General features: G+C 40.8%; 1 protein-coding gene across 1 annotated transcript in view; it reads left to right on the plus strand.

The window, feature by feature from the left end:
* LOC109083683 (E3 ubiquitin-protein ligase RFWD3-like) overlaps positions 1-14,061 on the plus strand; it is a 512,102-nt gene that overhangs the window by 93,558 nt on the left and 404,483 nt on the right. The window lies entirely within an intron of this gene.

Genomic DNA, 14,061 nt, shown 5'->3' on the forward strand with positions numbered 1-14,061 from the left:
TCTCCGGGCGCTCCGATTCACCTCAGAGCTTCCAGTCTCGCAGCTCCGCCTAGGTGTGAGGATCCCCTGTCTCCGCCTCCAGCATCCGAGTCCCGGACTCCACCTCGGCCCTCTGATCCCTCGTCTCCACCGTGGCCTGTCATTCCACTGGCTCCACAGGGCTCCCTCGTCCCTCCTGCTCTGCCTTGGTCAGGGGGGGGGGGGGTTGTTCAGTGTCCCTCCTCCACCACTGGATTCCACTCCCTCCGGGCTTCGCCTCATCCCTCCTCCATCCTCTGGCTCCTCCTTCCCTCCCGCTCCACCTTGGGCCTCAGTCATTTCCTGCTCCACCACGGTCTTCCAGGTCCCCACCTCCACCTCAGTCGCATGTGCCGTCAAGGGGCTCCGCCTTGGCCCTCTGGTGTCATCTTCAGCCCACCAAAAGGGGGTGAAGCCAACTGCTACATAAGTAGGCTCTGAGTGCCATTTCATCTGAATTTTTCTCCTTCAGCAACGAAGATCATATCTTTGCTGACTCTGCAAGCAAGAAAGCGAAGAACCGAAGAAAAAGATGCTCTGCACGATGCAGATGGGCACAGTGAAGTGCCATACCCACGCTGAGGCTGCACTCTCTGACACAGACATGCTCTCAACTGCGAGAGCATTACATATTTGTTTCCTGAAGGAAAAATGTCTGTCCAAAGTCTGAGTACACCTGGTTCACTTAACAAATATACAGAATCTGAAATACACTGAAATGGGGTGGCAAATATTTATGCTTTTACCAATATAATAAACAACCTTAGATTCAACAGCAAGAACACACAGTAAACTCATCATACCTGAGTTTTTGTTCTGTGTATTCTGCTTAAGGATTGACAACTACACCTTAAAGCTCTGTTACTCTTCGGAACACAATTTAAAGATATTTTGGATGAAAACCTGGAGGCCTGTGACTCGTCCCATAGACTGCCAAATAAATAAAACAGTGTCAAGGTCCATAAAAGGCATGGAAGTCATTGTCAGAAAACTCCATCTGCCATAATTCTTCATTAAAAAACTAAATTTGAGCTAAAAAAAATATATATTATATTTTTCCATCCTTTCTTGCTTATCTACTTTCTTTGTGTAGGTCATATACTGCAAACTATAGGCAAATAAAAATGTCAAACTTTTGTAAGACAAAATAACAAACATTAAGACTATAATTCCTGTGAATTTTGATAACTATTCTATATATATTATTACTGAATATAAAAGTGTTTAGATTATGACAAGCAGTAAGAAAACAAATATGATCATTTTTAGAAACTGTTTCCAACTGAAATGTTCACTTAAATTAAATGTTAAAATGCAGCCCCTAAAAATGAAGCACTGGTGTAATGCATTGTTTATTCCAAGGTGCAAATAACAATGTTACCTACAAAAGACTATATTACACTTACATTAAATGGATGTATAAAACATGAGGACTGCATTAGGAATCTTAGGTAGGCAACAGACTTCTTGTCTAATGGCTGCCTTAAAAAAGACAATGGTTTTGTGTTTTGAGGGTACCTGCTGACACTAATTTCGACAGGCTTCTGAGGATGCATAATGGAGCTAATGATCTACAACAAAAACAGAGGGTTTGGTGATAACTAAGTGTATATTTAATTATCGCAATGCTAGTTTTCTTGCTATAAGAAATCCCTCTATTCACTGTAATTGCACAGAAAAGAATGACAATTACATTTACACAGCATATCTCCTTTTGCATGTCACACGAGCCAAAGTAAGTCCTAAAGTGATAAGTTTAGTGACAGGACGGTAAATAATGTCAGCAAATTTCGGGAGGTGAACTGTTCCTTTACTTAATTATTTCAGCGTCAGTACTGTTAATTCTATTCTGTTCTATTCCAGTTCTATTCTGGAATGTCCTTGGATACCATCGAGGGAAGTGGGGGAGAGGAGAATTTCTGTGTCCAAGTTGAAGTCCATTATCAATAACATCTCTCACCCTTTGCATGAGATTGCTGATGTCCCTGAGTAGTTCCTTCAGCAATAGACTGGTTTACATCCACTGTGTAAGAAGGAGAGCTTATCACACAGGTCTTCCTTTCAAAAGCAGATAGACTGTTTAATTACAATAACAATACTGTGTAGTATGGTTGTATGTTTTTAGTATGTTTTTTCTTTGTTTATTGTATTGTGGTTGGTCTTGTGGAGTATGCATTAACAAGTGAATTTTTCCCATTGTGGGATTAATAAAGTCTATCAAATCAAAATCAAATCTTTTTAATATCCTGATGTTTTAAAGATGTGCTAGTTTCCATCCAGTACAATCATATTTCCTGGAATGTATAAGATTTGCATGCACACACAAAACATTTGTAGGATATTTTATGGGTCCTAAAACAGCTTTTTAATTAATGGATGCAGTTGACTCTAGACTGTAGTTTTAGCCTCGCTATTAAACACAACATAAAGATTATGCTTTGATTTGTGATTATAAGTAATAATTTCAGCATGATGCTTGCCAATTACATTATAATTAAACACCAGAAATGATGTCATGCCAAGGACCTGCACAATATGCATGCATGTACAGTAATTAATTTGTAATGTTGAAAAAAGGAAAGCCTAAAACCACGATAAACACCTCCACTCAGATAATTGTAGTACGAATCAATTTGATGTATAGGCATGCTGCCTCTGGCTAAAAGGGGCTTTGCTGACTGTTGATTGTTTGGAGTGATGTTATGTACAGAGTGCATGTAAGAGCGGATCTTGTCATTTTTCGTTCAAAGGTGCTGAGGTTTTTTTTTAAAAGGTATTTTTTATTAATTGCCGGAAATGTCACAATATTCTCAGAGTACAACACTGTATTGTTTTGAAGTTTTAATCCTCATATTAAAGATCAAGAGTTATTATTTGTTCATCGCTGAACATTTGAGAGGAACAGTTCACCGCAAAAACTGTGCCTTTTTAAAATCAATTAATTAGTTTTCATAAATACAATGAAAGCAAATGCATTTGACTTGAACAAAAATTTGGTATATGCCCCTAAATATAGGATGACGTCATCAGGATTTAGGTGAGTTTTCCTGACAAAAAGATTGTACATGTTAGGAGCGAAATAGCATGTAGATTAACCTCAAAACTAATAGAGATGGAATGAAAAATTTAATATGTAAAGATATTTTGTATTGTTCATTATATTAGAAAAATATGACATTTATCAGAATACACACAGACATTATGATTTGTATAATAAAATATATGCTAACAGCTACCTGCTTATAATGACTAGGCAATGGTTACAACGATAACGTGCATTGTAATAGACTGCAAAAGCATTTTCCCAAATATTTAATTTTTTAGGCAAATGTAGTTAAAAGCTAAGATCCAAATCTTTGTTTAAAATAATAAATGCGATTTATATTTGCTGCACGTGAATCTCTGCCTGGACTGATTTATGGCGTCACTGATTGTCACGTGCACGTCTCTATCGCATTTCTTGATAAGCAGATGAGGTAAGAAAACTTATTTTTTTCGTATTTATGCCTACATGATCATGTTTCACACCACACACGCTACTTAACGTTATTAATTGGCGCAATTTTAACGACTTAATAAATTTCATGTCGTTAAACAAGAGCCACTCCCACAGACAAAAATACGTTTTAAATTTCTGCAACACCAACTTTGTGCAAAAACCGTTTGCTTTAAACTCACAAACTTCTTCCACAATACATCCAATTATAAATGTGCTTTAATTATTTTACGTTTTTATATAGCTTCAAAGTCTCATACGTCCTGTCGTATCTTCCGTCGTTTTGGTCAAGCGTGGTCCTCCTGCAGTTATATGTGTAATATAAAAACTTTCATCCATTATTAAAAACGGTCATCCTGATTGTCAAACAGCACTAATGAACTCTTTCTGCTGATAGTTACGCCGCTAGATGACAACAACCTAACCGTATTTATGGCAGATATCGATTTTTCTTTTTCATCCCAACCGATTCGTTCAAAACGCGAACGAGTCATTGAATCATTCGTTGAAACCGTTTGTTCAAAAAACGAAGAAGCATTGAATATTCAGGAACGCAGTTCAGGTGCTGCTGTGTCTTTGTTTGGAAAGCAGAACAAAAGTCAGATTAATTGGCAATATTGTGTCTGAAATGTATAGTTACCATCTCGATATTAAACCTTTGATTTAGTTTGCTATTACATTCTGTTGTATAAAAACGACTCGATGCTGCCTCTCCTCGATCTTTGCCTCCATCAGTTAGTTCTCGGGAGCGACACAAATTGTCATCATTGTTGCTAGTTCTTGCTAGTTCATTATGTAACCAATAACGGAGGCTTGGGAATTTTTTAAATCGCAATGGCGACACCCTGTGTGTTAGTGTGGATTTACTTTTAACGATGGACTATTTTTCAACAGCGTAACTTACTGCTTAATCTTGTCTCATTCAGAAGATGTCCTAGAACACTCGCGCCATTGGCTGAACCAGACTTTGACAGCAAAACACGCTGTGAGTCTTTGTCATCGACAAAACAATACTACACAAACTTCATTTGGACCCATTTTGATGGGTGATGTGCTCGATGCCATGTATTTCTACAAATGAATACAAATTTGACTGGCATTTAAAAACAAAAACAAACAAAGTTTATTTTAACTGTCTTTGTAAAAACATAAGGTCATCTAGCTATATTTGCTCTCTTTTGCAGATAGTAATGTTCGAGGGTGTGTCCTCATAAATTAGGCCATCAGTCTTTTTACCATCAACTAGGAGAAATTGCCCTCTGTGGTTTTTTTTATTATTATTTTTTTTGGTCAACTCAGAGCATCCTAATAAAACTTATCATGAGATCACATACTATTTCACAGCACTATACATTTGCCATCATGTTGATGTTCTTGTGAAGTATGAGTTTTATAATGCATTTTATCTTATTCTTTTTCACTCTTTTGCAGGCTTGCCGTGGAAATTGGAAAGAGAACAGGTTAGAAATACAGATAATCAAGGTAGAGCACTACATGATGGCTGTTTCTATCAGATATGACGCAACCAGCACATTATTTTAGTAGTGTTAAGATACTAATATTAATTATTTTAACTTAGTTTTTAAAATATTTTAGTTTGAATTTGTAATTCGTTTTAAAGTGGTATTTAAAATGTTTTTGGCTTTGTCATTTTTAATTATTATATTATTATTTAATGTTTATATGGTGTTTTATCATTTTTTATTGAGATTTATGTATTGTAGTACATCAAGTTAAAGTAGATAACTTTCATAACCCCCAAAGTAAAGTGTTTTATAAACAAGTAAAGTAGTTTTAAATATAAAGTAAGTGTTTTTTTGCTTTTGGTTAATTATAATATACCCGTAATAGTAATGCTATTGCTGGGATGTCAAATGTGTATCGCTGATAATTGTTTACAAAAAGAAAAAAAGGCTGGGTGATTTTTCAAAACAATTTTGACAGAGGATTTATTTATATTTATGTCTTTGCACTGAATGTTGCAAAGACATAGTTGGGCTCCTCTCAATGTCATCCTGTAAATGTTGTCATAAAGCCAAAGCTCATAAAGTTCACTATTATGCCATAGAAGAACCCTTTTTTTGTCTAAATGGTATCATAAAGAACCTTTAACATCTGAAGAACCTTTACATTTTCACAAAAAGATTCTTAGTGGCGAAAGAAGGTTCTTCAGATTATAAAAGGTCAGGAAAGTGATGGGGTCTTTAAAGAACCTATTGACCTGAATGCTTCTTTGTGGAACCAAAAAATATTTTTAAGAGTGTGTCTTTCACACTTTCAGTCTGTTTTTCTTAATTAGTAAAATGCCATTTTAGTAGGAGGACGTTAAATCATGTAGACCAACAGGTTAAGTAAAAATATTTATATGCAATAGCGCATATAAAATACACCCAAAATGCTCCTCTGTATAGTTACTTTTCTAGCTGACTTGATGAACTCATGGACACTGAAGGGTTATTCTGAAGTAAATGTATATTACGCAGTGTTTACAAGCTTTACACGTTTTCTGCAGTTTGAAACACTGAATGAGCTTTTACATGAGACATTTTAGTAAGTTGTCCTGTAGGCTCTCTTATAAAATAGCCTATCTTTTGATGTTAATTCATGTTCATTATGTACTATGGTACTAGAGAAAGATTAAATGGGTTCACTTGCCCTTGAATTTAGTTATGAATTTTTGGAATATATTTTAAAGCTGTACTTGTTTATTAAAAAGTGACAAGCACAGAAGCTTTTTGCGATTTACTGGAACGGGGCAAGTGCACTTCAAATAATGAAGATTCACGCATTAAAAGAACACAGACCATGAGCTTATGTTAAGAAGAAGCCATATTATTATAAACGTTAATTGTTAACGATATTGCCATCATTTTTCTCTCGCGCGCACTGCACAACTGAGAGCTGCGTTATCAGGTGTGTGACAGTGCTGATGTGTGGCAGAGATGAGGACTGTTCCCTTTTTGATTCGGTCACTCTACATTGCTATAGGAACTACCCTTTTCCCTACCCCATTTCTCCAAATACTACTGAACCCTCTATTGAAATCACGCCAGTGAAACTGGCCCAATGGCGTTCAAAGCCCGCGAAATATGAGGGGCCCCACCACTCTTATAGTAAAGCAGTGCTTGTACGTCATCCATTCAGACATCTTTTTTCTTCAGCCAACCTTCTACGAGAAGTAAGAAGCCTATCAACAAGACTACTCACCGTGATGTACAGTCGTGGCCAAAAGTTTTGAGAAGTACATAAATATTAGTTTTCAAAAAAGTTTGCTTGCTAAACTGCTTTTAGATCTTTGTTTCAGATGTTTCTGTTATGTACTGAAATATAATTACAAGCACTTCATACGTTTCAAAGGCTTTTATTCGACAATTACATGACATTTATTGCCAAAGAGTCAGTATTTGCAGTGGTTGGCCCTTCTTTTTCAGGACCTCTGCAATTCGACTTGGGCATGCTCTCAGATCAAAAAAAAATTCTGGGCCAAATCCTGACTGATCAGCAAACCCATTCTTTCATAATAACTTCTTGGAGGTTTGTCAATGAATTAGTGGGTTTTTGATTTGTCCACCTGCCTCTTGAGGATGACCACAGTTCTCAATGGGATTAAGATCTGGGGAGTTTCCAGGCCCATGGACCCCAATTCAACATTCTGTCCCCGAGGCCACTTATTTATCACTTTTGCCTTATGGCACGGTGCATCCATCGTGCACTGAAAATGCATTGTTCTTCACCAAACTGTGGTGTTGAAGAAGCTTGCTGTTGGAGGGTGTTTTTGGTACCATTCTTGTATTCATTGGCTGTGGTTTTTGGCACGCACGAATGTGATGAGCCCACTCCCTTGGAATGTTTAGTTGAGAAAGCAACCCCACACATGAATGGTGTCAGGATGCTTACTGTTGGCATGACACAGGAGTGACTGATTGGTAGCGCTCACCTGTATTTTCTTCTCCCCTCTCGGACAAGCCTTTTTCCAGATGCCCCAAACAATCGGACAAGGGGTTTCATCGGAGAATATGACTTTGCCCCAGTCCTCGCAGTCCTTCACATATACTTTCGGCAGAAGATCACTCTGTCCCTGAGGTTTTTTTTTGGAGAGAAAGTGGCTTCTTTGCTGCCCTTCTTGACACCAGGCCATCTTCCAAAAGTCTTCGCCTCACTGTGCGTGCATGATGCGCTCACACCTGCCTGCTGGCTGCCATTCCTGAGCAAGCTCTGCACTGGTGGCACTCCGATCCCGTAGCTGAATCCTCTTTAGCGAGACGATCCTGGCGCTTGCTGGACTTTCTTGGACGCCCTGAACCTTTCTTTACAAGAATTGAACCTCTTTCCCTGAAGTTCTGATGAACCTATAAATTGTTGATGGTTAGGTGCAAATCTATAGTAGCCACAATATCCTTGCCTGGGAAGCCAGTTTTTATGCAAAGCAATGATTGCTGCACGCGTTTCTTTGCAGGTCACCATGGTTAACAATGGAAGAACAATGATTTCAAGCATCACCCTCCTTTTAACATGTCAAGTCTGCCATTCTAACCCAATCAGCCTGACATAATGAGTCTCCAGCCTTGTGCTCGTCAACATTCTCACCTGAGTTAACAAGATGATTACTGAAATGATCTAAGAAGGTCCTTTCTGAACAGCAATGTAATGCCAGTGGAAAGGTTTTTTTGGGATTAAGTTAATTTTTCATGGCAAAGAAGGACTATGCAATTCATTCTGATCGGGGGGCTCTTCATAACATTCTGGAGTATATGCAAATTGCTATTATAAAAACTTAAAGCAGCAACTTTTCCAATTTCCAATATTTATGTAATTCTCAAAACTTTTGGCCACGACTGTACACGCTGCAGCGCACACGCCGTCGCTTCCCCTGCTGTGTTCCGGTGAGCTTTGGAAACAAGGATGACCTCTCTGATGGGTCGCGCCCATGCAAAAAGTGGCGCTTGGGGGGTTCGGACTGCCCCCACTGCGGAGAATTGAGCCTCCAGACTCTCAAGCTCCATGTGCCCATTATCCAAGGCGATGAACTCACCCAACAAGCCCTGCCGCGCTCTTCCTCTGCAGCCTCTTCGAGCCAAGGAGGAAAGTGCTGCGAGCTTCTGATGCGGATCTGTCAGGGTCAGGGTGACAAGCCCAGGCACTCCTCACCCCCCTGCTTGCAGGTCCCCCTTCCAGGGAGCTTAATAAGAAACCTCTGTTCTCCATCCCCTCCCCATCGCTCAAGATGTGGTTTCCTTCGGGGCCATGCAGGGCGCTGAAGAGGAGGATGATGCCATTTCGGTGGCAGCGTCTGCAAGAGAGGAGTGGTCTAACATCCCACTGGATTACACTGAGCCCCATGGCAGCGTCGCGGGCGGACCTCCATTATAGTGATGTCGACTCTGCTTAGTGTCCTGTCCAAGGCAGTTGATGAGATCGGTTTGGAGTGGGGCGCTTCCTGCCGAGCGGGCCAGAAAAGAAGCCGTCTGGACGATTGGTACCTCCAATTGGATCGCGGCCCGAAAGGACACACCCGATCACCAGGTCGAGTGCACAAGACCCGGGATCCTCATATCTGTCTTCTATGGACGGCACTGTTCCAAGTGGGGTATGTTAAAACTCCCCCTGTGGAACGAAAGCCATTTGCCGCCCATCTCTGTCCTTCAGCCCGCGTGCGAACTGGAGAGTGAACATGCGCCTCTCCCCTCTGAACCTTGACGCACCACTGCAAACTTCAGGCTTAAGGCTTTCTCCACAGCGGGCCAAGCTGCTTAAAGCACTGCACGTGATGACAATACTTCAGGTGTATCAGGCCAAGCTGCTCAAGTCTCTGGATGAGGACGGGCTGGACCCTGAAGTGTTCAAAGGAAAAAAAATAAAAAAAAGAAACAGCCCTTCTGGACGCTCCTGTGAATCCCTCAGGTCTCTTCGGAGAGCCGCGCGGTAGAGACATTCACACAGTGCTTCGTTGAAGTGCAGAAACCGTCAAAAGCTATTAACCACTTCCTGCCAAAACGCGCCGGCGCAAACCTTCCTGCGTGTTCCCGCTCATCCTCAGCGTGGCGCGCGGGAAAACTGCATCTTCTACTGCTGTTCGGCGCGAACATAAGCCGGCAGTGAGACCAAGACCAAGCCTTGGCCGAAGCGCGGTCAGGGCCTGAGACCCCACCCTGACAGAGACAGCAGGCCACCGGCTCAAGAATCAAAGCCGTGTTCCTGATGCTCTCTCTCGGAGGATTGGAAATCTGCACCCAGCACCAAAGACGAGTCACTGAAAAAGTCTTCTCAACATCGGCGCTGTGTGGGTTCACCACGCCCCTGCCTGTTGCATTTGCTGCTGTGAGGAGCAATTATACTTTGTGTTTGACTGTTCCACTATGTAGTGCAATAAAGTCGAAAAACATACAAAACTCACCTCACAATATCATAGCAGTTCTCTCCCTCTCTCACCCCACTCCCCTCTCACTCCATCACTCACTCCTCACACTCTCCCCCTGTGGTATTACCTCTCTGGAGTCGATTAACGCGTATACGCGTTTTGGGGTATTTTCTCCTGAAAAACCCGAAAAGAACTTAAATACACTTTCAGTTTTTGATCGTACAGATAAGTGCACAACACATCAATCGAATCTGTAAAGGGTCTACTTTTTTTTTTTGTATACAGACATGTAATCCAACAACAAAACTTTTGTGCACTTATCAAAATAAAGATAACAAACCAAGGAGTGCTGTCTGCAGCCTTTGTCTGCGCTGATCTTCAGATACAAATGCGTCATTAAAATGAACTGTAACTCAGTGAATACTCAACGAAGAGGACATGAGAGAGATATCTATAGAAAGCCTGACATGTCTACTTTTTAAACCAAACAAGTGCTGCTGAAAAACAAATATTCTGTGATAAAGTAATCATATGAAAACAACGCGATGTCCGTTTTTCACATCTCCCTTCATTATGCTTCTAATGCGACCACGCCCCCGCGCCGAGCGCGCTTTTTGAGATTCACACATGTTTCACTGAAAGCGCGCGGCTTTTGAATACGCCCACACAACAGAACGACAACGCAGCGAGACTGTTCTTCAAGTTTTTATTATTTTACTGTTTGCTTCGCGATGAGAGGAATAAAGACAATAATTCACCCCAAAAAGATGTGATGTGGTTGAGGATTTGAGATTTGGATTTTCCTCAGAAAAAAGAAATGAAGCACTTTATTCAGCAGAGTGTTCATAAACATGAGTAGTAAGTCTTTTTTTTTTTTATTTATGTACTTGTACTAGTTTTCACATAACGTGTAAACATTTTACTAGTTAGACTTTTTCCAAAGACTTTTATTCTATATACAAACTATAATTCCTGATTAAATGTATAATCAAGTGAAATATTATGAAGTTTCAATAACAATATACACCCACTATACCATTCAAAAGGCTTGATGTTAAATAATATAAATGTACCAATAAATGTAACTGTAACCAAATGTAACAATCATTGCTGTTCTTTCAATTTATCCCCCCTAACAAAAACCTAAAAAAAATATATTCTCAGCTCTTTTCAACATAAAAAGAATAATAATAATAATAATAATAATGATGATGATGATGATGGATAATAAACAATAAATGTTTTTTTGTAGAAAATAAGATTGTTAAAAGGATTTCTGAAGGATTGTGTGACTGGAGTAATGATTGCAAAAAATTCAGTTTGAAAGTCAGCTTTGATTTTTCCTAATAAACTGTTTAAATCTGCACTCACAAGTGAATATTAAAAAAAAATTATGTTGTGGGATAATTAAAGGTATTCAAAATAAAAATACAAACATAAAATTATATAGATTTATTTTTGTCCTCACATTCTTCTTGTAACTCACCCTCTCAGTGACACAGGTGGACTGAATGGCTCATTATGCGGCTCATTATGCAGGTCGTTTGTCTTCTCAGGTGTGAATTCATCCGGATAGTTGACAGCCTACTCGCATATGACTTTTTACCAACAAAAAACTGTCTTAGGAAATTTAAATCAAATATATTGTTTTCTGTAAGTGAGTAAACAAGATGCTTTTCACATCATTTTAGAAAAAAAAAAATTCTAGGCTACAAGCTCCAGTTCTCAAAATCATGGGAACCAATTTCTGTATGTGTTTTATTGCCTTTTTTTTTCAAGTGATTTAACATTTTTTAGTTTTTCACTAACCACGCATAACATTTTTTTTCTCAAAAACACAATCATGTACATATATTGCTGCTCACATATTATTATAGCCTAGTTTGTGCTGATTACAGTGAGATTAGACTTTAGCAATTTAGATATTTTAAAAGAAACTGAAAAAAGCACAAATGTCAGGGCATGACAAAACTTCTCCGGGCCCCAAAAATACCCTTAGACTCCAGAGGGTTAAACTCCCCGCCCCCCAACGGTGAGTTATCTCTCACGGTGTGCAGTCCGCTTCCCCCGCTGTCACTGTTCCACAGAAAGTGTGGCAGGCACTTGCCCAGGGGTATCAGAGTGGGTGGTGTGGAATCAATAAAGAACGAAGCTACACACTTCAGTTCTTCCGCAGGCCACCCCGTTTCAATGGTGTGTTAATGACCACTGTACGGGTGAGCGAAAAGCCTCAGTTCCACTAGAGTAAAATATACAACCTCCTCACAAAACGCACTGTAGAGACAGTGCCCTAGCAGACCGTGAGAGCAGCTTCTACATACACTATTTTCTGGTACAAAAGAAAGACGCCGGACTCCGCCCAATCTTGGACCTGAGACGATGAACCGCGCGCTTTCAAAGCGCTCGTTCAAAAAATGATTACGCTAAGACAAATCCTCTCAAGCATCAGACCGAGAGATTGGTTTATCTCTGTGGATTTTAAAGGATGCTCTCTTCAGGATGGACAGCATGCAGTGGTAGCGGTCTATAAATTACCAAGGGGGGCGTGAGCTCGCGGCCACTGCTGCGGATGGCGGAGAGTGCGGCTGGCGAGAGACCTTCTTCTGTGGGCAGACATCCGAGCAGTACATGTTCCCAGACGCCTGAATCACGGCGTAGATTTACTGTCTAGGGGAAGGGTAATTCATGGAGAGTGGAGATTACACCCTTTTAAAGTCAGTAAGATTTGGAGTGTATTTGGCATGGCAGAGGTGGATCTCTTGGTATCAGCGGAAAAAACACTCCACCGCCCACTGTTTTTATTCACTGACACACTGTCCACTGGGAGTGGATGCACTAGCTCACGGCTGGCCCGGGGCAAAGTAAGGAAGTATGCTTTTCTCCAGGGAAACTTCTGCCTCTCGTGCTTTGCAAAATCAGAGAGGAAAGTAAATCTGTTCAGTTAGTGGCACCGAAATGGCCCAATCAGCCGTGGTACCCAGAACTGGTGGAGATAATGGTAGCCCCCTGTCCCACTGAAGAGAAGACCTCCTCTCTCAAGCACCGTTAACCATATAGCATCCAAAACCGGAGTCATGGAGCCTTCTTCATGTCTGGCCGCTCGACGGAGCTTGCTTGTAACAGATGCAACATCTCAGCGCGTGGTGAACACTGTCTGAGGCTAGGTCTCCTTCCACTAGACGTTTTTTACGCACATAATGGAGAGTTTTCACAAATTGGTGCGGGTCGCGAGGCGAAGGCCCATATTCAACTACCCAATACCAATACTTCTTGCCTCTTCCAAAAAAAAAAAAAAAAAAAAAAAGCCCCGTCGAGCCCATACAATCAACGAGCTTGCGTTGCGCTTTCTTTCAAGACAAGCACTCCTGCTCGCACTGTCCTCTGTAAGCAAGCTGGGGACCCGCAGGCACTGTCAATTGACAACTCGTGTATTGAGTTTGGGACAGGTGATTGCAGATTCAACTAAAAGCCTAGGAAAGGTTACTGTGCCTAAAGTGCTTTTGACCCATTTAAAGCGGCAGGTCATAACAGAAACACATGGCTGGGCCGGAGCCACGTTAATACACTTTTGCTGTGCCTGTACGTGCAGTGCGCATTTATACCAAGCGCTCTATACACTTCAGGCTCTTGAAGCAACTAGTTGTATGTATGCTTTGGAGGATGCACAAAAGGCCTGCCTGTGTCCAAGCAAAGACTGTCACACTGGATCGTCAGTGCAATTGCTTGGCTTTTGGCTCTTAGGGAGTGAAATGTCCTATAGGGGTTCGGGCCCACTTAACCCATGGACTCGCGTCCACGTGGGCCTGGGCAAATGGCTTATCTATTCAGTACATTTCATGGGCCAGGGCTGGTCATCACCCAGCACTTTTGCGAGGTTTTATAAACTAGATGTGTCGTCGCTTGCCCACATGTGCTGTCAGTGCGTGCAGTGCCACACGACTACTCAGCCTCAGGTATGATCTGACCTGTATTGAGTACCACTAAATTCAATGCTGTCCCTATCAGATGATCACATTATGATATTGTTCATGACGTCTTTAAGGACATGATCACCATCTACTCTACTTATTTGAGGCCTGGTATGACCATTGCCTCATAACACATAACTTCATTGAAATTAAAACACAAAACTTCAACTAATCTATGTGATGGCACCGGAGACAGCAACCATTTCACATTTGTTTCACTG

This window comes from Cyprinus carpio, unplaced genomic scaffold (assembly GCF_018340385.1).
Source record: "Cyprinus carpio isolate SPL01 unplaced genomic scaffold, ASM1834038v1 S000006493, whole genome shotgun sequence".
Taxonomy (NCBI): domain Eukaryota; kingdom Metazoa; phylum Chordata; class Actinopteri; order Cypriniformes; family Cyprinidae; genus Cyprinus; species Cyprinus carpio.